The sequence below is a fragment of the Schistocerca piceifrons genome, chromosome 11 (genome assembly GCF_021461385.2).
Source record: "Schistocerca piceifrons isolate TAMUIC-IGC-003096 chromosome 11, iqSchPice1.1, whole genome shotgun sequence".
NCBI lineage: Eukaryota > Metazoa > Arthropoda > Insecta > Orthoptera > Acrididae > Schistocerca > Schistocerca piceifrons.
This window is the reverse complement of record NC_060148.1, coordinates 9,985,607-10,010,503: the sequence shown is the minus strand read 5'-3', so window position 1 is coordinate 10,010,503 and position 24,897 is coordinate 9,985,607. Positions and strand designations below refer to the sequence as shown.

Below are 24,897 nucleotides of genomic sequence, written 5' to 3'. Positions count from 1 at the left end.
CCATTCTGCGGTGCAACGACCAGCAAGATCGGCAGAGTCCTGAGCCGGCAAGGAATCAGACCAGTCTTCCGGCCACCCAGGAAGATTAAGGAAATGCTGCGACCCGTGAAAGATAATCTTGGCCTGAGAGTACCGGGAATTTACAGCATTCCTTGGGAGTGTGGCAAAAGTTATGTGGGCCAGTCTATAAGAACTGTCGCCGATCGCTGTGTGGAACATCAGCGTCACCTGAAATACAGGTATCTAGAAAAATCAGCGGTGGCCGAGCACAGTTTGTTAAATAAACATAAGATTTTATTCGATGAAACAAGACTACTTGCTCACGCTTCAAACTATTGGGACTCTGTCATCAGGGAAGCAGTTGAAATTAGATTCTGTGAAAATAATTTCAACAGAGATTCCGGTTATGCACTCAGCAATGCATGGAAGCGCGCAATTGATAAAGAAAGAGCACAGAGGGAGACTTCTCCCCCCTTCCGTCCTGTTTTCTCCCCACTCAACCTCTCCCTACCTCCCTTCTCCCCCCCAGTCCTTTTGTATTCCCCTCAGTGCCTACCCCACTCCCTGTCGCGTCTGCCCCCCACCCCTCTTATGGGTCCTCCTCCTCCATCAGCTCCTTTCCCGGCTCCCCCCTTCGCTTTTACTCTCCTGTCCCCCCTTTTTTTGTTTTCCCATCTTCTGTCCAGTTTCCCCCCACCTGCTCTCGACTGTGGTGTCACATTTGCCAACCTTTTAGTGCAGTGTTCCAGTGACTTTTCAGTGTTGTTTGTCTTTCTCGTGTTGCGAACAGAAACCATGCTGTCGCTAGGTGTGAATTTTATGTCCTTTGCGAACAGAATCCAGACTGTCGCCGTGTTTTTTTAATTGTCTATTGTTTTCCCTGTCTGCTTCGTATGTATTTTTATTAGCGTCATCATCCCTGTGTTGTTGTTTTAAGTTCCACGATTTCTTTTCGCCTTGTTACTCTCTAAGTCTCCGATTTTATCGCCTGTTTTTTATTATTTGTTCTCCTGATCTTTGTCACAAAATCTGTCGGCTGAAGAGCGGCATACTAAGCTGCTGCCAGCCCGCCCCCTTTGGGGGGAATTGAAATTCAATAAATGAAAAAAAAGAAGGGAGACTTCTTACAGTCCTCGCAGTTCTCCGCCTGTTGCGATGGATGGCGCTGCAAGCAACGCTGGATAAAGCGCGCAAACAAAATCTAAGGATATAGAGGCCGCCACCTCAGTACGCATCGGTTTCACCGTGACGTCATCCAGCCAATGAGAAACCGTCCACTGCTCATAAAAGCGGAAGCCTCACCGGTCCAAGACAGTCAGTTTTACCCCTGAGGAAGATGACGGAGGTAGTCATCGAAAGCTTGGGATTTTATCCAAATTTGACGCGGCAAGTAAACCGAGAACGTTTTATGCAAGGACTCCGTCGCGAAAGACTTCGTAGGCGTTTGAAGTTGACTGCAGAACGAGTCTGCTGACGCCAACATGCATTTTGCGTAACAACCACCAAGGTAAGACGAGAGAAATTAGAGTCGTTAAGCAGGCTTACAGACAGTCTATTTCCTCTCGTTCTGTTTGCAAGTGGAAGGGGACAGCAAATAAGTAGTAGTCGTACGTGATACGAACATCGTGAGAGAGCAGAATGGCGCGTTCCGCGGAACTCACGGACTTCGAGCGTGGTCAGGTGATTGGGTGTCACTTATGTCATACGTCTGTACGTGAGATTTCCACACTCGTAAACATCCCTAGTTCTACTGTTTCCGATGTGATAGTGTAGTGGAAACGTGAAGGGACGCGTACAGCACAAAAGCGTACAGGCCGACTTCGTCTGTTGACTGACAGAGACCGCCGACAGTTGAAGAGATTCGTAACGTGTAATAGTCGGACATCTATCCAGACCATGACACAGCAATTCCAAACTGCATCAGGATCCATTGCAAGTACTATGACAAGCGGGAGGTGAGAAAACTTGTTCGAGCCGCTGCTCATAAGCCACACATCACGCCGGTAAATGCCAAACGACGCCTCGCTCGGTGTATGTAGCCTAAACGTTGGACGATTGAACAGTGGAAAAACGTTGTGTGGAGTGACGAATCACGGTACAGTGTGGCGATCCGATGGCAGGGTGTGGGTGTGGCGAATGCCGGGCGAACGTCATCTTCCAGCGTGTGTAGTGCCAATAGTATAATTCGGAGAAGATGGTGCTATGGTGTGGGATGGAGGGAGCTTGCACCCCTTGTTTTGCGTGGCACTATCACAGCACAGGCTTACATCGATGTTTTAAGTACCTTCTTGCTTCCCACTCTTTGAAGAGCAATTCGAGGATGGCTATTCCATCTTTCAACTTGATCCAGCACCCTGTTCATAATGCACGGCCTTTGGCGGAGTGGTTACACGATAATAACATCCCTGTAATGGACTGTCCTCCACAGAGACCTGACCTGAATCCTACAAACACCTTTGGGATGTTTTGGAAGGTCGACTTCGTGCCAGTCCTCGCTGACCGACATCGATACCTCTCCTCAGTGCAGCACTGCGTGAAGAATGGGCTGTCATTCCCCGGGAAACCTTCCAGCACCTGATAGAACGTATGCCAGTGAGAGTGGAGGCTGTCACCAAGACTAAGGGTGGGTCAACACCATATCGAATTCCGGCATTACCGATGGAGGGCGCCACAAACTTGTAAGTCATTTATTGCTGGGTGTCCGGATACTTTTGTCCAGATAGTGTATGTAGATGCAGATTTAGTTACATTAGTGAGTCACAACTTTTTAAACAGAACGTTGTTTATTCTGTTTCGTAGCTGTTAAGATGGTTATGTTGAACTTAAGGGTGAAAATAACTTTCGCATGATTCTTCGTTGGCAAGCACAAGCTTGATGAAACGTGGACTGCAGATAGAAAGAACTGTTGTAGTATAGTACAGAATAGCACATTCGAAGAAATATGGAATGGGTCGAAGAGAAATGACACTTTTATGCAAAGACAATAGCTACACTGAAGTCATTGCGATTTCTGATGCTCTCACTGCTGACTGGGGTTTTTCCAGACATGTCTTTGGCCGGAGTCTCATTGCATGGGGTAGAACTGTTTTCAGTTATGGTCACCGTTGACCAGCAAAGAAGTGTGTGGATACGCCCCGGACAGTGATGGGGTGGCAATTACACTGCTGCCCGCCATATGGCCCGAGAAACAGGAATGATGGTCTGAAGTGGCGCTTCCTTTCGTCGTGGGACCCCTTTGTTGACCATCCGCTGCACGCATACAAAACAGTCGTATGTCCACGGTATTCTACGTCTCGTTTTGTTTGCCCCTGATGGCACGCCATTCTGGGCTTACATTTAATCAAAGTAATACCTGCCCACCGGCTCTGTCCCCAGTTGACAACGTCAAGAGCATTATGGGCAGGGCTCAATAACTGGCTCGAGATTTTTACGTTCTAACGTACCAGTTGCACGCAATTTGGTATGATATCCTTCAGAAGGCATTCAACAACTTTATCAATCAATAAAAAACTAACCTCTATCTAATCAGGACTTGAAGACCCAACGGTACCGACCGGCCGCCGTGTCATCCTCTTCCCACAGGCGTCACTGGATGCAATATGGAGCGGCATATGGTCAGCATACAGCTCTTCTGGCCATTCTCAGTTTTCGTGACCGGAGTCGTTATTTACCAAGGCCTTGAAGGCTCAACGGAACCGACCGACCACCGTGTCACCCTAATCCCACAGGCGTAACTGGATGCAATATGGAGGGGCATATGATCAGCACACAGCTCTCCCAGCCATTGTTAGTTTTAGTGACCGTAGTCGCTATTTAGAAAGGCCTTGAAGGCTCAACGGGACCGACTGACCGCCGTGTCATCCTCATCCTACAAGGTCTCACTGGATGTAATATGGAGGGTCATATCGTCAGCACACAGCTCTCCCGGCGATTCTCAGTTTTCGTGACCGGAGTCGTTATTTACCAAGGCCTTGAAGGATCAACGGGACCGACCGACCACCGTGTCACCCTCATCCCACAGGCATCACTGGATGCAATATGGAGGGGCATATGGTCAGCACACAGCTCTCTCGGCCGTTCACAGTTTTTGTGACCGGAGTCGTTATTTACCAAGGCCTTGAAGGCTCAACGGAACCGACCGACCGCCGTGTCATCCTCATCCTTCAAGCGTCACTGAATGCAATATGGAGGGGCATATGGTCAACACACAGCTCTCCCAGCCATTATCAGTTTTCGTGACCGGAGTCGCTATTTAGAAAGGCCTTGCAGGCTCAACGTGACCGACTGACTGCCGTGTCATCCTCATCCTACAAGGTGTCAGTGGATGCAATATGGAGGGGAATGTGGTCAGCACACAGCTCTCCCAGCCATTGTCAGTTTTCGTGACCGGTGTCGTTATTTACCAAGGCCTTGAAGTCTCAACGGTATCGATCGACCGCCGTGTCATCCTCATCCTACAGGCATCACTGGATGCAATATGGAGGGGAATGTGGTCAGCACAGCACTCTCCCGGCTATTCTCAGTTTGCGTGGCCGTAGTCGTTATTTACCGAGGCCTTGCAGGCCAAACGATACCGACCGACCACCGTGTCATCCTCATCCCACAGGCGTCACTGGATGTAATATGGAGGGGCATATGGTCAGCATACAGCTCTTCTGGCCATTCTCAGTGTTCGTGACCGGCGTCGTTATTTACCAAGGCCTTGAAGTCTCAACGGTATCGACCGATCGCCAGTTCATCCTCGTCCTACAGCCGTCACTGGATGCAATATGGAGGGGCATATGGTCAGCATACAGCTCTTCTGGCCATTCTCAGTTTTCGTGACCGTAGTCGTTATTTGCCGAGGCCTTGCAGGCCAAACGGTACCGACCGACCACCGTGTCATCCTCATCCCACAGGCGTCACTGGATGCAATATGGTGGGGCATATGGTCAGCACACTGCTCTCCCGGCCATTCTCAGTTTTCGTGACCAGAAACGCCACTCACCAATCGAGTAGCTTCTCAGTTGGCCTCACGAGGGATGTGGACGCCCTGCTTGCCGACGGCACTTGGCAGACCCAGACAGTCACCCATCCTAATACCAGCCAAGGTCGACAGCACTCAACTTCGGTGATCTGACGAGGTCGGGTGTTATCACTGCGGCCAGCCCGTTGGCTCTGGCAGGCATAACAACCAGAGATGGACCAAACCCTTTCTGACTCGCTCCGTTTGTGAAGCTCTCTCTCTCTCTCTCTCTCTCTCTCTCCCTCTCTCTCCCTCTCTCTCCCTCTCTCTCCCTCTCTCTCTCGAATAAAACATTCAGCTTTTCTGTGATTTTAATTAAACTGGAGCATCCAGCAGACCGGAAGAGGCATGTGTATCCAAATACAATGTAAACAGGCAGAATACGGCGCTGCGGTCGGCAACGCCTATATAAGACGGCAAGTGTCTGGCGCAGTTGTTAGATCGGTCACTGCTGCTACAACGTCAGGTTGTCACGATTTAAGTGAGTTTGAACGTGGTGTTATAGTCGACGCACGAGCGAAGGAACACAGCATCGCTGAGGTAGCGGAGAAATGGGGAGTTTTCCGTACCACCATTTCACGAATATATCGTGAATATCAGGAATTCGGTAAAATATCAAATCTCCGACATGACTGTGGCCAGAGAAAGATCCTGTAGGAGCGGGACCGACGACGAGAGAATCGTTCAACGTGACAGAAGTGCAACGCTTCCGCAAATTGCTGTATATTTCAATGTTGGGCCATCAACAAGTGTCAGCGTGTGAGCCACTCAACGAAACGTCATTGAAATGAACTCTCGCAACTGAAGACCTACTAGTGTACCCCTGATGACAGCATGACACAAAGCTTTATGCTTCACCTTGGCTTGTCAACACAAACGTTAGAGTGTTGATGATTGGAAACGTGTGCCCTGGTCAGACAAGTCTCGTTTAAAATTGTATAGAGCAGATCGACATGTATGGATATGGGAGACAACCTGCTGAATACGTGGATCCTGCATGTAAGCAGGGGACTGTTCACGCTGGTGGAGGCTCTGTTATGGTGATACGGGACCCCTGATACGTCTAGATACGACTCTGACAGGTGACACGTACGTAAGCAAACTGCCTGATCACCTGCATCCATTCACATCTACATCTTCATCTACATGGTTACTCTGCAATTCACATTCACCAGGTGTACCGGTATGAAATGAGTGTTTTTTTTATGAAAATGAAACACTAATTTTGAATTGAAAAGTAAAAAACATTTTATTCGAAGTACTGACCATTGCTTTCTATACATTTTGACCACCTTTCTGGTAATTTGTGAACACCACGCCAATAGAAATGTTCGTCTTTTGAATCAAACCAATCAGACACCCAATTTTCGACTTCTTCGTAGGAATCGAAGTGTTCCTCAGCCAATGCGTGTCCCATTGATGAAGACAAATAGTAGTCGGAAGGGGCCAAGTCTGGTGAATACGGCGGGTGAGATAGCAGCTCCCAGCCAAGTGTTCTGATTGTATACTGAACCAGTTTTACTTTGTGTGCAGGTGCATTGTCGTGTAAAAAAGTTACTTTGCCATGTCTTCTGGCCCATTCCGGTCTTTTTTCGACCAATGCACTACCGCAGACATTAGTGTAGTCCATGCGGCACTTCTACATGCTTGCGGGAGCCCTACGCGATATTAGGCAGGTGTACCATTTCCTTTGACTCTTCATTGTATTTGTTTGTCTGTACACGTGTATGAAACTATACCGATTTGTGTCCCATTCGGATAGTACCTTTGTGGTCCGTCCCTTTTTTAATCACCGTGAAAATGACCATGGAAATGGAAATGGTCGTTTGGGGTCAGTGGGCGGGAGTTCCCAGTCGGGAAGTTTTGTCGCCAGTTGCAAGTCTTACTGAGTACGACGCCACATTGGGCGACTTGCGCGTCAGCAATGGGGATGGAATGATGAGGAGGACAGCACAACACCGAGTCCGTGAGGGGAGAAAATCTCCCGCCCCAGCCGGGAATCGAACCCGGGCCCCCGTGCGTGGCATTCCAACGCGCTGACCATTCGGCTAATGGGGCGGACGCCTGGAGGGTATCAGCAGCAGCAGGCGGTCCTGCTGATGACCACTACGTGAGCAAAAGGTGGTGTCACACTAGTCGGGGCCCCGGACCGTGCGTCTGTTGTTTCTACGCACGCGTGTGGCCGGCGACATTACGGAGACAAGAGACGCGGACCGCCGTGTGACGTCAGCTGGCGCGTGTGGGGCCAGATAACAGCGGGCCGGCTGCCGTCGTCCTGGACTAGTGTCAGACGGCGGCGGCAGCTGATCCGTGCTGCTCTGCGCCTGGCGATAAGCCGCAGGCGGTCTGCCAAGTCGCGAGGTCTCGAGGCGGCGGCAGCGAACACAACCAGCCGCGTCTGCATCTACAGGTTCTCAGGAGCGCCGGCAACGGTGAGTACACCCTGCCCCACAGCTGCATCCAGTCTACACCGACTCAAAGGAAGGCCTCGGCTCTTGTCGGTGACGTCACGTCAGCTAGGCACGGCGAACGCCAGGTCTGTTGCAGGCATACTCGTAATGGTGGTGTCTCCCTCTCTGACACAGGAAAATGTGAAACTATTGGCGGTAGTTGACCAACACACATTGTTCTGAGAGATTTCTGCAGTCAATTAATTGTGCAATTCATTACACTTCTTAACAAATAGTGTACTCCTGAACTTAAATTTCCATCTGTTTTAACGATTGAGATACAAAAACAACTTCATGGTCCAGCAGCAACAGAAGTCGTGCTTCTTTACCTTATTTGTAAATCTGAGGAAGCTACATTTGTACTGGGTTGCTTTTACAAGAAACTGAACATATTGGTGCTCTTCTTTAGGTATCTTGGTTGACTATGGGGTGAAGAGCACTGAATGTTAGTGAAATATCTTGCGATTGTACACGTTGTGGGAGGGGGTGCCTGACAGAAGAAGAGACAAAAGAGAGATACTCGTTTTATCAAATAAAATTTTTTTATGTTATGTAGTTTCTCCTTTCAGTTGCAAGAGGGGAATATTTATCTTTTCTAATGTGCATGTTTAAAAAAGTTTAAGCTCGGCAGTATTTTCGATGTATGAAGCTATTTTCTTTCCCGTTTAGAACTTCGTTGAAATCGACTGTAATCTAATGACTGACAACAGTTGGACATTTACACGTGTAAATTAGTTCACATTTCCAGTGACGATGTCTAACGAAAATAAATAAATAAAAGAAACGAGTTCATTGTAAGGGGGTTGGGGTAAGTTTCGACAACAAAATGGATAACATGGGTCAAGTAAATATAGTTACCTGAATGTAAAATTTCCGAAGCTTGCAATGGGGCAAAGCATCTTCTCATATTGATCTACGGTTGTTTGGACAGGATTCAGTAATACAGAACTATGATCTTCATTTGTAGCTTTACGACAGTAATAAAATCTTTCATCTAAATAAAACTGCGGAATTCAAAACAATACCAAACCAAACGCTCAGGCGTTTCTGCCTGCAACAGACGTGGCGTTCGCCGTGCCTAGCTGACGTGACGTCACCAACAAGCCCCGAGGCCTTCCTTTGAGTCGGCGTTGGTCCACTGCCGCGTAGGCTGACCACATTAGGACCACCTGCTAGAAGTACGCTAGCGGCAAGTTACAATCGATGCCTTCACTGCGCGATAGCGATGGAAATACTGTCGATGACAGTGCTGCCAAAGCAGAGTTACTAACCACAGTCTCCCGAAATTCCTTCACCAGAGAAGACGAAGTAAATATTGCAGAATTCGAATCGAGAACAGCTGCAAACGTGATTAACTTTCAAGTACCAGTCGTGTTTTTTTTAAGTAAGTACTGTTTTGAAATTAAAAAAAGACGTGCTAAGATTTCTCAATAATTTTATTTTCACATGAAAGGCCGTACCTTAATCTACGCACTGGCGCCATTACAGTCTGGTCCTTCCTTGTTTACGCTGTGTACTGAGTGTTTGAGATGCCTCCGATAATCGTGAGTCCCGCCAACTGTGAAGTACGGGCTGTTGTAAGATTTCTTAGAGCTAAAGGCCTAAAAACAATCGATATTCATCGTGAGATCTGTGCAGTTTACGGAGAAAACATTACGAGTGATGGAATGGTAAGGGGGTGGGTGAGAGCATTTAAAGATGGCCGCACAAATGTGCACGATGAACGACGGAGTGGGCGTCCTTCGGTTGTTAATGAAACTTTGGTGCTGGAAGTGGACAATAAGGTGAGAGAAAACAGACGCTTTACGATTTACTCCTTGCAGGATGACTTTCCTAATGTTTCTCGTAGTGTTTCGTATGGTATTGTGACCGAGCACTAGAATTTCCGAATATTGTGCTCACGTTGGGTACCGAAAATGTTGACTTCTTAAGTAATAGAACCCAGTACGTTGTCCTCGATGGTGAGTGTTCATCGGAGGTGAGGGTATCATCTGGAGTACCCCAGGGAAGTGTGGCAGGTCCACTGTTGTTTTCTATCTACATAAATGGTCTTTTGGATAGGGTGGATAGCAATGTGCGGCAGTTTGCTGATGATGCTGTGGTGTACGGGAAGGTGTCGTCGTTGAGTGACTGTAGGGGGATACGAGATGACTTGGACAGGATTTGCGATTGGTGTAAAGAATGGCAGCTACCTCTAAATATAGATAAATGTAAATTAATTCAGATGAACAGGAAAAAGAATCCTGTAATGTTTGAATACTCCATTAGTAGTGTAGCGCTTGACACAGTCACTTCGATTAAATATTTGGGCGTAACATTGCAGAGCGATATGAAGTGGGACAAGCATATAATGACAGTTGTGGGGAAGGCGGATAGTCGTCTTCGGTTCATTGGCAGAATTTTGGGAAGATGTGGTTCATCTGTAAAGGAGACCGCTTATAAAACACTAATACGACCTATTCTTGATTATCGCTCGAGCGTTTGGGATCCCTATCAGGTCGGATTGAGCGAGGACATAGAAGCAATTCAGAGGCGGGCTGCTAGATTTGTTACTGGTAGGTTTGATCATCACGCGAGTGTTACGAAAATGCTTCAGGAACTCGGGTGGGAGTCTCTAGAGGAAAGGAGGCGTTCTTTTCGTGAATCGCTACTGAGGAAATTTAGAGAACCAGCATTTGAGGCTGACTGCAGTACAATTTTACTGCCTCCAACTTACATTTCGCGGAAAGACCACAAAGATAAGATAAGAGAGATTAGGGCTCGTACAGAGGCATGAGGCATATAGGCAGTCATTTTTCCCTCGCTCTGTTTGGGAGTGGAACAGGGAGAGAAGACGCTAGTTGTGGTACGAGGTACCCTCCGCCACGCACCGTATGGTGGATTGCAGAGTATGTATGTAGATGTGGAAGACGGATGTGCATAAAACCAAACGTTTAGACAGTGCATTGACTTTGCTTGAGCGATACCACAACGACGGTGATGGTTTCTTAAGCCAGACTGTTATGGGCGATGAAACATGGGTGGCCTACGTAGCACCAGAATCAAAGCAACAGTCCCTGGGAGTTGAGCAAGGGCATCGTTTTGCTGTAAGACAATGCCCGTCCACATGTGGCGAATCACATCTTTTCGATGGGAAACTCCAGATCATCCTCCGTACAGCCCCGATCTTGCGCCCAGTGACTACCATCTGTTCCTGCACTATGAAGAAACACCTGGCCGGTCAGCGTCTTCGAGACGATGACGAAGTCAAAACTGTGGCGATGCAGTGGTTAACAAGTCAGCCGTCAGACTTCTATGAGGAGGGTATTCAGAAACTGGTACAACGTTATGACAAGTGCCTCAATATTGACGGAAATTATGTAGAAATGCAGGTTCCTTTCAGAGCACGCTGATGCAATAACTCCATACTTAACAATCATACACAACCGCTCTCTCGGCGAAAGGTCGGTACCCAAATGCTGGGAAGTAAATATTCCAGAATTCAAATCAACAAAACCTGCCGATACGAGCAACTTAGAAGTGGAAATCCTTGGAGTAAGGAAGCAACGGAAATCACCTAATACCAGAAGATCTTCCGGTCCAGACTGTATATCAGTTAGCTTCATTTCAGAGTACGCTGATGCTCCGTTGTTAAGAATCGTATACAACCGATAGCTCGACGGAAGATCCATACCCAAAGACTGGAAAGTTGCACAGGTCACACCAATATTCAACAAATTCAGAAGGAGTAATCCACTTAATTACAGGCCCACATCGTTAACGTCCATATGAAGCAGGACTTTCGAACATACACACGGTGGGCCACTGATAGTGACCGGGCCAAATATCTCACGAAATAAGCGTCAAACGAAAAAACTACAAAGAACGAAACTCGTCTAGCTTGAAGGGGGAAACCAGATGGCGCTATGGTTGGGTCGCTAGATGGCGCTGCCATAGGTCAAACGGATATCAACAGTGTTAATTTTTTTAAATAGGAACCCCCATTTTTATTACATATTCGTGTAGTACGTAAACAAATGTGAAAGTTTTAGTTGGATCACTTTTTTCGCTTTGTGATAGATGGCGCTGTAATGGTCACAAACGTATAAGTACGTGGTTATCACGTAACATTCCGCCAGTGCGGGCGGTATTTGCTTCTTGATACATTACCCGTGTTAAAATGGACCGTTTGCCAATTGCGGAAAAGGTCGACATCGAGTTGCTGTATGGCTATTGTGATCAAAATGCCCAACGGGCGTGTGCTATGTATGCTGCTCGGTATCCTGGACGACATCATCCCAGTGTCCGGACCGTTCGCCAGATAGTTACGTCATTTAAGGAAACAGGAAGTGTTCAGCCACATGTGAAACATCAACCACGACCTGCAACAAATGATGATGCCCAAGTAGGTGTTTTAGCTGCTGTCGCGGCTAATCCGCACATCAGTAGCAGACAAATTGCGCGAGAATCGGGAATCTCAGAAACGACAGTGTTGAGAATACTACATCAACATCGACTATACCCGTACCGTATTTCTATGCAATAGGAATTGCGTAGCGACGACTTTGAACGTCGTGTACAGTTGTGCCACTGGGCACAAGAGAAATTACAGGACGATGACAGATTTTTTTGCACGCGTTCTATTTAGCGATGAAGCGTCATTCGCCAACAGCGGTAACGTAAACCGGCATAATATGCACTATTGTGTAGCGGAAAATTCACGTTGGCAATCTAAATGATGCAATGTGTACTGATTTCCTACGTAATGTTGTACCGATGTTACTACAAGATGTTTCACTGCATGACAAAAAGGCGATGTACTTCCAACATGATGGATGTCCGGCACGTAGCTCGCGTGCCGTTGACGCGGTATTGAATAGCGTATTTCATGACAGGTGGATTGGTCGTCGAAGTACCATACCGTGGCCCGCACGTTCACCGGATCTGACGTCCCCAGATTTCTTTCTGTGGGGAATGTTGAAGGATATTTGCTATCGCGATCCACCGATAACGCCTGACAACATGCGCCAGCGCATTGTCAATGCATGTGCGAACATTACGGAAGACGAACTACTCGCTGTTGAGAGGAATGTCGTTAGATGTATTGCCAAATGCATTGAGGTTGACGGACATCATTTTGAGCATTTATTGCATTAATGCAGTATTTACAGGTAATCACGCTGTAACAGCATGCGTTCTCAGAAATGATAAGTTCACAAAGGTACATGTATCACATTGGAACAACCGAAATAAAATGTTCAAAAGTACCTACGTTCTGTATTTTAATTTAAAGAACCTACCTGTTATCAACTGTTCGTCTAAAATAGTGAGCCATAAGTTTGTGACTATTAGAGCGCCATCTATCACAAAGCGAAAAAAGTGGTCCAACTAGAACATTCATATTTCTTTACGTACTACACGGACATGTGATAAAAATGGGGGTTCCTATTTAAAAAACGCAGTTGATATCCGTTTGACCAATGGCAGCACCCTCCACCGGGCCAATCATAGCGCCATCTGGTTTCCCCCTTCAAGCTAGACAAGTTTCGTTCTATGTAGTTTTTTCGTTTGACGCTTATTTCGTGAGATATTTGGCCCGGTCACGTTCAATGGACCACCCTGTATTGTGATCGAGTATTATAAATTACCTCGACACCTAGTCAACACAGATTTAGAAAACATAGTTCTCATGAAACACAACTAGCACGAAGTGCTGAGTGCTATTGACCTTGAATTTCAAATTGATTCCGTACTTCCAGATGTCCAGAATGCCGTGTACTGAGTGACTGTCTCGGGACCAAAAATCGGTCCTTTATACACCCCCACAATAATAGGCCCTGAAACTATATGTTGTTCGATGTTTAAGTTACAGAAATTACAATTAACCCTTGAATGCATAGTGTAGCTGGTCAGCTACAGACTTCATTTCTTCGATGTATCCTATACTGAGCAACATTTCGTATCAAATTCGTTATATAGTTAAGTGTATAGCCTACACTCTAGTGCAGCTGCTAGTAATTCTTCACACCGATCGTAAATGGCAGGATGAACTGGCCCTGTTCGACAGTCAGCTGTGTGAATGTACTGCCGCGCTTGTGTTTTCTGGCGGAAAGTAGAGACTTTTTTTTTTTTTTTTGCTGTTTCTGCACTGATTTGTGGGTTTAAAAATAACTTTTTTATTTTGAAAACGTAAGCAGATATGGTGTAGACAGTTAATTCGAGTGTCTTTACGGTAGATTTGAGATCAGACCTGTTTTTGTGTTTGTAGCGATTGTCAACAATAATGCTTTGTTAATTTAATTAAAAAATTTTATCAATATTTTTTCGTAATGCAGGAAATATAACTGAACGTGGTAATTTTTACAGCTTGAAATAAGAAATCATGCATTTAAGGGTTAAAACATAACTCATTCATCTTCAACTTTTGTGGTCCTTTCTTCCTCAGTTGCATGTAATATCACGGTATATTGATAATGTTTGCTTATGGACCGTCTGACACCCCAAAATACACACACACACACACACACACACACACACACACACAAAAGCACAGCCATATATATATATATATATATATATATATATATATATATATATATATATATATATATATATATATATATTACACACACACACACACGCACACACACACACAAATGCATACACGAACAGATCACAGATACTTCAATAATTACACTCGAAAGTTTGGCAATAACATTCGATCTTTGGCAAAAACATTTGACAGTCGGCAACAGAAACCAAAACATTGCATCGAAAACAAGCGTTCAGTTCATAGTGCAGTGGAATGTGGGAAGAAAACCGCAAATTGGCATTCATAAGAATAAGAACAACACGAACAATGCAACAGGAGAGTAATATGTAGGAGATTGTCCACGCAACCTGTAAGTACAGTTCAAAACATTACTACTTAATAGTAAAATACCAACCAGCAGAACTGTTTATAACCTATAGGCACAGTGACAAAAATGTAAATTAAATAGCTAACATACGTACATATTCCAGGCCACTGATGATGCCTTGCAGAAAATAAAGGCGAAACGCGTATGCCACTAAAATTGTGTTTTATTCAGTTGCTGTCAGCCGGTCCATAAGTAAAAATTATCAATATACCGTGATATAACTCATTCAATTAACTGAATACATCGAGAAATTCCTTCGTTTCAACAGTTCCTTCTACCACAAAGGCTAGGCCGAATTATTTGTTTAAATAACGAAATTAACACATCTAGTTATACAAACAAAGCTTTTGACAAACGTGGTAATTATTTTGCAATTAATTAAGGACTGGCTTTGCTAATATGGTTTCAAATAGGGCCAAATAAATACTTTCAGAATCCTAGTAGTTCTTCTTTCAAATGTTTATAATTAGTAGGGAATTTATATTCGTTTGTAAGTCAAAAACAGAATCTATGTATCCGCCTGCTTGGCTGGGTGGTAACGTGCTCGCCTCCCATGCAAGTGGGCCCGGGTTCGATTCTCGGCCGGGTTGGAGGTTTTCCCCGCTCGGGGACTGGGTGTTGTGTTGTCCTCATTTCATCCAAACCACCGGGTAAGTAAGTAGCCCATTGTGGTGTCCAATGAAATAAGACTTGCACTTGACGGACGAACTTCCCCGAAAGGGGCCTCCCAGTCAACGCTGCCATACGCTCATTTCCATTTTAAGAAGTCCGCCGCCGCTGAGTGGTCAGCAGGGCGGAATGGCCCGGCTGGGGCAGGAGATTTTCTCCGCTCGGGGACTGGGCGTTGTGTAGTCCTCATCATCATTTCATCCCCATCTTCGACGTACGTTCATTTCCATTAGAATCTAAGTCATGAAACAATTACTGATTTTAGCCCAGTGTTCGTTTTGTGCTTTTATCAGTGGGGAGGGGGATGTCTTAGGGGGTTAGTATAATTACATATGTTACTAGCTTGGACCGTGGCGTTACCTATGGTTAAACAGTTATTTATAAATAGATGTTAATGCCGAAACTCACTATTCACGCGTAAGCACTACCAGAAAAGCCATCCCTTGTTATATCTTTAAAAGTACATTATAGGTAAAGCTTATTTACAAAATCATCTACATACAGGTATACGAGGGCAATTCAAAAAGTAAAGGCACATTTGTGAAAAGCTGTACTTATTCTGGTGATAGAAAACTGAAACATGCGTTATTTTTCTACGTAATCTCCCTGCAGTTAAATGCAGTTTTCCCGACGTTTTACGAGTTTTTTTTATTTCATCAGATAATACGTTTATCGGTTGCATCTGTAACCAATTTTGCACCGCAGCAATGGCGTCTTCATCACTTTCAAATCTTCTTCCCTGTAGTGCTTCCGTTAAGGGTCCAAACATTTGAAAATCGCTTGGAGCCAGGTCTGTACTGTATGGTGGATGTTCCAGCACCTCGAATCTCAACTCCTTTATTGCGTCGGCTGTCCGTTTGGCAGACTGTGGGCGAGCGTTATCTTGCTGCTTGATGACACCTCTTCACAGTTTTCCATGTCGTTTGGATCTGATTGCAGGTTTTAGTTTCGTGCGCAACACATCATATCCACCATACAATACAGACCTGGCTCTAAAGCCTCGTTTACACTGGGGCGACGTCTTGCAACATTGTGGCATGCTACGGAAATGTGGAGTGCGTCGTCTTGTCATTTAGTTCTAAACGTTTTGAAATGCTTACCTACTACATAACACTTTTTCAAAATTAATAAGCAAACATATTAATAGTAAAACTGAATTTAAAACTTTCAGTGTTAGGCTCCACAAATTTAAATCATGTGTGAAGTTTTACTCCAGTGCGTGGGAAATAAAAATCCCAGGTTGGGATGCATAAACTAAAACCAGATGAGGGGATGGTCTGATGCAGAGGGGGGGAAATCCCCGCCATCCTCCTCTGCAATTCTCACACTTTTTACCCTATCTGTAGCATAAGATATTAACTAGGAATGGTCAAAATAATGTAGGAAATCAATTACATTGAAAAAACTAAGCACAGAATTAGACCTGGTGCTATATTCCTTAAGACTGAGGACCAACCTTACACGTTTGTGGAAATGCAGATTATACTCATGCATGTTAATGGTAATGACCCAAAAATGAAAACAAAGTGAATTTAAGGAGGCAGATGGCGAAACAACAAAGTAAAGAGATGCCAACCTGCTTCGTCACAGCTGATTTCCTGTCAGAGAGGTCACAGTTCGTAGTAACTGGCGAGACGTTGTCGAGTAAAATAGAGATGATTTCTGGCGTTATCCAAGGTAGTGTTATAGGTCCTCTGCTGTTCCTTATCCGCACAGACGATTTAGGAGACAATCTGAGCAGCCATCTGAAGTTGTTTGCAGATGACGGTGTAGTTTATCGTCTAGTAAAGTCATCATAAGATCAAAACAAATTGCAAAACAATTTAGAAAAGATATCTGTATGGTCAGAGAATTCGTTTTTGACCCAAAATAACGAAACGTTTGGGGTCATCCACATGATTGCTAAAAGGAATCCGTTAAACTTCACTTACGTGGTAAATCGGTCGAATCTGTTGTTGTTGTTGTTGTGGTCCTCAGTCCTGAGACTTTTTTGATGCAGCTCTCCATGCTACTCTATCCTGTGCAAGCTTCTTCATCTCCCAGTACTTACTGCAACCTACATCCTTATGAATCGGCTTAGTGTATTCATCTCTTGGACTCCCTCTACGATTTTTACCCTCCACGCTGCCCTCCAAAGCTAAATTGGTGATCCCTTGATGCCTCAGAACATGTCCTGCCAACCGATCCCTTCTTCTTCTCAAGTTGTGCCACAAACTCCTCTTCTCCCCAATTCTATTCAATACCTCCTCATTAGTTATGAGATCTACCCATCTAATCTTCAGCATTCTTCTGTAGCACCACATTTCGAAAGCTTCTATTCTTTTCTTGTCCAAACTATTTATCATCCACGTTTCACTTCCATACATGACTACACTCCATACAAATACTTTCAGAAACGACTTCCTGACACTTAAATCTATACTCGATGTTAACAAATTTCTCTTCTTCAGAAACGCTTTCCTTGCAATTGCCAGTCTACATTTTATATGCTCTCTACTTCGACCATCATCAATAATATTGCTCCCCAAATAGCAGAACTCCTTCACTACTTTAAGTGTCTCATTACCTTATTTAATTCCCTCAGCATCACCCCACTTAGATCCTCCTTTCAAGACACTGTCCATTCCTTCCAACTGCTCTTCCAAGTCGTATGCTGTCGAATCTAAGGGCCGTAAATTTAGCTACAATACGAACAACTTAAACTAGAACGAACATACAGAAAATGTTGTGGGGGAGACGAAGCAGAGAATGGGTTTTATTGACAGAGCACTCAGGAAATGTAACATAGCTACTAAGGAGACTGCCTACACTGCGCTTGTCCGCCCGGCTCAGAAATACTGCCGCGCGGTGTGGGATGCTTACCATATAGGATTGACGGAGTACATCGACAAAGTTCAAAGAAGGGCAGCTCGTTTCGTATTATCCAGAAATAGGTGAGAGAGTGTCACCGACAGGATATATGATTTGGGGTTGACATCATTAAAACAAAGGCGTTACTCGTTGCGGTGGTATCTTCTCACGAAATTTCGGTATCCAACTTTGTTCTCTGAATACGAAAATACACTACTGGCCATTAAAATTGCTACACCACGAAGATGACGTGCTACAGACACGAAATTTAACCGACAGGAAGAAGATGCTGTGATATGCAAATGATTAGCTTTTCAGAGCATTCACACAACGTGCTGACAAGAGGAAAGTTTCCAACCGATTTCTCACACACAAACAGCAGTTGACCGGCGTTGCCTGGTGAAACGTTGTTGTGATGCCTCGTGTAAGGAGGAGAAATGCGTACCATCACGTTTCCGACTATGATAAAGGTCGGATTGTAGCTATCGCGATTGGGGTTTATCGTATCGTGACATTGCTGCTCACGTTGGTCGATATCCGATGACTGTTAGCAGAATATGGAATCGATGAGTTCAGGAGGGTAATACGGAACGCCGTACTGGATCGCAACGGCCTCGTATCACTAGCAGCCGAGGTGACAGGCATCTTATCCGCATGGCTGTAACGGATTGTGCAGCCACGTCTCGATCCCTGAGTCAACAGATGTGGACGTTTGCAAGACAACAACCATCTGCACGAACAGTTCGACGACGTTTGCAGCAACACGGACTATCAGCTCGGAGACCGTGGCTGCGGTTACCCTTGACGCTGCATCACAGACAGCAGCGCCTGCGATGGTGTACTCGACGACGAACCTGGGTGCACGAATGGCAAAACGTCGTTTCTTCGGACGAATCCAGGTTCTGTTTACAGCATCATGATAGTCGCATCCGTGTTTGGCGACATCGCGGTGAACGCACATTGGAAGCGTGTATTCGTCATCGCCATACTGGCGTATCACCCGGCGTGATGGTATGGGGTGCCATTGGTTACACGTCTCGGTCACCTCTCGTTCGCACTGACGGCACTTTGAACAGTGGACGTTACATTTCAGATGTGTTACGACCCGTGGCTCTACCCTTCATTCGATCCCTGCGAAACCCTACATTTCGGCAGGATAATGTACGACCGAATGTTGCAGGTCCTGTACCGGCCGTTCTGGATACAGAAAATGTTCGACTGATGCCCTGGCCAGCACATTCTCCAGATCTCTCACCAACTGAAAGCGTCTGGTCAATGGTGGTTGAGCAACTGGCTCGTCACAATACGCCAGTCAGTACTCTTGATGAACTGTGGTATCATGTTGAAACTGATTGAAGCTTCATGGGCAGCTGTACCTGTACACGCCATCCAAGCTCTCTTTGACTCAATGGCGAGGCGTATCAAGGCCGTTTTTACGGCCAGAGGTGGTTGTTCTGGGTACTGATTTCTCAGGATCTATGCACCCAAATTGCATGAAAATGTAATCACATGTCAGTTCTAGTATAATATATTTGTGCAATGAATACCCGTTTACCATCTGCATTTCTTCTTGGTGTAGCAATTTTAATGGCCAGTAGTGTATTTTGCTGACACCGATCTATGTAAGAGAAATCAGAGATCGCACGGAAACATATAGGTGTTCATTTTTACCGCGCGCTGTTCGAAATTGGAATAATAGGGAATTATTTTGAAGGTTGTTCGACGAACCCTCTGCCAGGCACTTAAGTGTGGTTTTCAGCTATCCATGTAGATGTAGATGTTAGTAGCGATCTGGTCTGCGTGTCCAAAACAGAACAGCAGCCAACCTGCGTGGCTATCTATTCCGCAAGACGTCTCGTTACCTTTCGGAAGATATGTGCTTCCACATGCCTATGTACAGGCCACGCTATCCCTGGAAGATACCATACTCCGTCAATCCTATGTGGTAAGGATCCCAGACCGCGCAGCAGTACTCCAAATGAGGACGGACAAGTGTAACGTAGGCAGTCTCTGTAGCAGATCTGTTGCATCCTCTAAGTGTTCTGCCAATAAAAAGGTCTTTGGTATGCCTTCTGCATAACATTTTCTGTGTTTTCTTCCCAATTTAATTGTTTGTAATTGTAATTACTAGCTATTTAGTTGAATTTACCACGTATAGATTGGTGTCGTTTGTAGTGTAACCGAAGTTTAACGGATTCGTGTGGATGACTTCACACTTTTCATTATTTAGGGTCAACTGCAATTAACACACCTTACATACCATCAGAATCGTATTTGATCAATGTAACTCCATCTTCCGATGGAGTATGGGACTACGGCTGTTCAGTGTTTAATAAAAACAATACCAGTCGCCGTTGTATAGGTTTATTTCTAGGCAACCAGTTCCGACGTTACACTACGTCATCTTCAGGCCTAAACTGTGGAAGATATAACAGATAAATAATCACATATTGAAATACGGACCATATTGACTAAAAGAATCAAGTGCTGCACATTACTTTACGTAATTAGAATTATACAGCGATGTTTTATCAGAGCAATAAATCATATTGAAATACAGTGTGTTACATGTAAATTTCCTTAATTACAAGATCTCGGTCTTAATAAAACTCCATAATACACCGTAATATACATTATCAGATTTAATTAGTTTTCGTACATATTGTAAAATCTTCAGTATCGTCATGTATTGATAAAACAGAAGTGTAGCCATCAGTCCAGCATATTTACTGTCTTCAAAACGTATGACTCTACGTGGCAGACGCCTTGTTTAGTCAAAAGGCGAAAGACGGTTAAGAGGGACCAACAAATCACACGTAAAACAGACTGATGGTTACATTACAAGGTTACATTTTGAGCATTTATTGTATTAATGTGGCGTTTACAGGTAATGACGCTGTAACAACATGCATTCTCAGAAATAATAAGTTCACAAAGGTATACGTATCACATTGGAACAACGGAAATAAAATGTTCAAACGTACCTACGTTCTGTATTTTAATTTATAAAACCTACATGTTACCAACTGTTCGTCTAAAATTGTGAGCCATACGGTTGTGACTATTAGAGCGCCATCTATCACAAAGCGAAAAAAGTGGTCCAACTAGAACAGGGCTTTACAACATACGTGCTCGCGTAGCAAGCTGTGAGCAGCAAGGCGCGAGCACGGAGCAGCAAGGCGCGAGCACGCTACCCCCACTACCGGACCAGAGCGGAGAGTGGGGAGGGTCACGTGGGGCACACAACAGCTGCCGCCAGTCAATGTAAATCCGCGGCCACCTGCAGGGATATCACTCACGAATTATTACTGCGACAAATAAAGGAGAATGTACACGTGCCACATAATTTAATTTTATTAGCTTAGTGTATGCCTCTACATTCACATTAATTTGTGAACTGTTACACAATAAAAGATGTCACTGAAGTGTGGGATTCTCGGTTATCTTGTACTTTTTGCCCTTTACAATTGCGTCTAAGTTCGGAGTAATTGTTCTTGTGCACTGTAGGCGCAGCGTGCAGTTTAAATTTCGATCAGACAATGCGTTTCTCAGGCGCGTCTTGTTACATTTCATTGCAGAGAACAGTTGTTCACAGACATACGTGGAACCGAACATTGATATTATTGTAGCCGCCAATTTGTGTAAACGAGGAAATCTATTATGAGGGAAGTGTCTGTAGAATTCCAAAATGTTTTTCTTGTGCCGAAATTTGTCTCTGTATTCTCTGTTACACTGGAGGTCAATAATTTCTAGTTGCAGCTCACGACGAATCTCTTCAATATACGCTGAATACGGAGAGGAGAAGAGATCAAAATCACTGTCTAGTGCTGTCAGATCTTGAAAGCGTTGATCAAATTCTTCCTTAAGGGCAACTAAACTATGTGAATAACGTTCACAGTCTTTGTGAACATCTTGCACGGATGATAATTTAGGAAAATGAGCTAGATGTCTTGTTCCCAGTTGACTCACCCAAAGCATCAATTTCTTTTTAAAAGTTCGTGTTCGATCTATGAAATGAGTAATTAGCAGATCTTTAATCTTGTAGTGAAATGTTCAAAGCATTCAGATGGCTAGTTAGATCTGCTAAGAACGCGAGATCACATTTCCATGAAGGCTCTTTCAATTCAGGAACACACGTTACGAGGGCAGTTCTATAAGTAATGCAACACATTTTTTTTTCTCGGCCAATTTTGGTTGAAAAAACCGGAAATTTCTTGTGGAATATTTTCAAACATTCCCGCTTCGTCTCGTACAGTTTCATTGACTTCCGACAGGTGGCAGCGCTGTGTGGAGCTGTTAAAATGGCGTCTGTAACAGATGTGCGTTGCAAACAACAGACAGTGATCGAGTTTCTTTTGGCGGAAAACCAAGGCATCTCAGATATTCATAGGCGCTTGCAGAATGTCTACGGTGATCTGGCAGTGGACAAAAGCACGGTGAGTCGTTGGGCAAAGCGTGTGTCATCATCGCCGCAAGGTCAAGCAAGACTGTCTGATCTCCCGCGTGCGGGCCAGCCGTGCACAGCTGTGACTCCTGCAATGGCGGAGCGTGCGAACACACTCGTTCGAGATGATCGACGGATCACCATCAAACAACTCAGTGCTCAACTTGACATCTCTGTTGGTAGTGCTGTCACAATTGTTCACCAGTTGGGATATTCAAAGGTTTGTTCCCGCTGGGTCCCTCGTTGTCTAACCGAACACCATAAAGAGCAAAGGAGAACCATCTGTGCGGAATTGCTTGCTCGTCATGCGGCTGAGGGTGACAATTTCTTGTCAAAGATTGTTACAGGCAATCAATGGAGTGGCGCCACAGCCACTCCCCTGCCGAGAAAAAGTTTAAAGCCATACCCTCAGCCGGTAAAGTCGTGGTTACAGTCTTCTGGGACGCTGAAGGGGTTATTCTGTTCGATGTCCTTCCCCGTGGTCAAACGATCAACTCTGAAGTGTATTGTGCTACTCTTCAGAAATTGAAGAAACGACTTCAGCGTGTTCGTAGGCACAAAAATCTGAACGAACTTCTCCTTCTTCATGACAACGCAAGACCTCACACAAGTCTTCGCACCCGAGAGGAGCTCACAAAACTTCAGTGGACTGTTCTTCCACATGCACCCTACAGCCCCGAGCTCGCACCGTCGGATTTCCATATGTTTGGCCCAATGAAGGACGCAATCCGTGGGAGGCACTACGCGGATGATGAAGAAGTTATTGACGCAGTACGACGTTGGCCCCGACATCGACCAGTGGAATGGTACCGTTCAGGCATACAGGCCCTCATTTCAAGGTGGCGTAAGGCCGTAGCATTGAATGGAGATTACGTTGAAAAATAGTGTTGTGTAGCTAAAAGATTGGGGAATAATCTTGTGTATTTCAATGCTGAATAAAACAACCCCTGTTTCAGAAAAAAAATGTGTTGCATTACTTATTGAACTGCCCTCGTATTTATTTCCATGAACATATTTATCCCATCTAATAGGCAAAAAAATCGATTTAATAATTCGCCACGACTAAGCCAGCGGACCTCGCTGTAATAAGGCAGCCTACCATACTGGCTTTCATGCTCAAGAAAGCTTTTAAATAGCCTGTGTTGTAGCCCATGCTTCCTTATATAATTGGTTGTACGAACAACCTCACTCATCACATTTTTTAGAGTGATACTCTTTGCACATAAGTTTTCCTGGTGGATCACAAAGGTATCGTCGTTATATTTTAATTGTATTCAAATGCATGTTATTATTATTATGACCGACCAAATCGTAACAAATCGCGCGGCGTGCGTTTTTAACGATAGCTTTACACTCGCCCAGCCTTTATTCGTGCGATATTATATATAAATATACAGACAGGACCGAAAGATCGATCTCTCTACCGTAACCAATAGAAGCAAATACGCTTTTCAAGTTCCGTTACCTCTATCTTGACTCGTATTGTTACATTAGGTTTAAATAGTTCTCAGTTCTTGGGGACTGATGACCTCAGATGTTAAGTCCCATAGTGCTCAGAGCCTTTTTTTTTTTTTTTTTTAGGTGTTCCAGGGTGGTCAGCTATCCACGAAACGACGTTCTGTTTTTTGAGTGGCGTAGCGCACAACGCGTTACGCACTACACGCCGTAAACACGTTCAGCCGTGTACAAGTAAATAGGAAGCTAAACTGAAACAATGGACGTGCGACTAAGAGCTTGCGTAGTTTTATTCAATTGTTGCCGACGCGTTCAGTGTGACAGCGGAAGGAAGAAACCGGGGGCGAGGGAGCAGGAGCATTAACTCTCTCTGCTTGTTCCTCTTCTGTAACGATTTCGCTACGCAGTTGCTTCACGGTTATCGATTACACGCAGTTGTGCGGGCAATCAGTGAGACATCATAACTAGATAGAGCTAGAGACCGCCAGTCTAAATTTTTAAAATATTGTAAACATAAAGCGAAAATACGTATCGTCACTAGTTTTTAGTTAAAATACGCAATAACCGTAGAAAAGGAGCCAAATATGCAGATGCGTATGCAACATGCAAATGCATATAATCTGGTCTCTAATTATAACACTTAAGCTCATGAAATCATCGAGGATGACTGCAATGGAGGAGGAGGAGGAGATTAGTGTTTAACGTCCCGTCGACAACGAGGTCATTAGAGACGGAGCGCAAGCTCGGGTAAGGGAAGGATGAGGAAGGAAATCGGCCGTGCCCTTTCAAAGGAACCATCCCGGCATTTGCCTGAAGCGATTTAGGGAAATCACGGAAAACCTAAAATCAGGATGGCCGGAGACGAGATTGAACCGTCGTCCTCCCGAATGCGAGTCCAGTGTGCTAACCACTGCGCCACCTCGCTCGGTGACTGCAATGTAGGAACCAAAATTACTAATGTTGTGTAGGTCGACATCGCACGATTTTTAAACTACGCAAACTTGTCGTCACGTTTGGCAGTTAACAGTACACCTTGAGGAAGGCGTCTTGCAATAGTCGCCGAAACGTCGGAATTTTATAGTTGACGCTGCGGCCTCAAACCCAGAAGAATTTTATTGACTGTGA

General features: G+C 44.9%; 1 protein-coding gene across 1 annotated transcript in view; it reads left to right on the top strand.

The window, feature by feature from the left end:
- Positions 1-7,306: 7,306 nt before the first annotated feature.
- The window catches only part of LOC124720143 (facilitated trehalose transporter Tret1-like), a 50,224-nt gene continuing 32,633 nt past the window's right edge, over positions 7,307-24,897 (top strand). The window contains exon 1 of the mRNA XM_047245446.1: positions 7,307-7,437. The gene's annotated coding sequence lies outside the window, so the exon portion shown is untranslated. The remainder of the gene's footprint in view (positions 7,438-24,897) is intronic.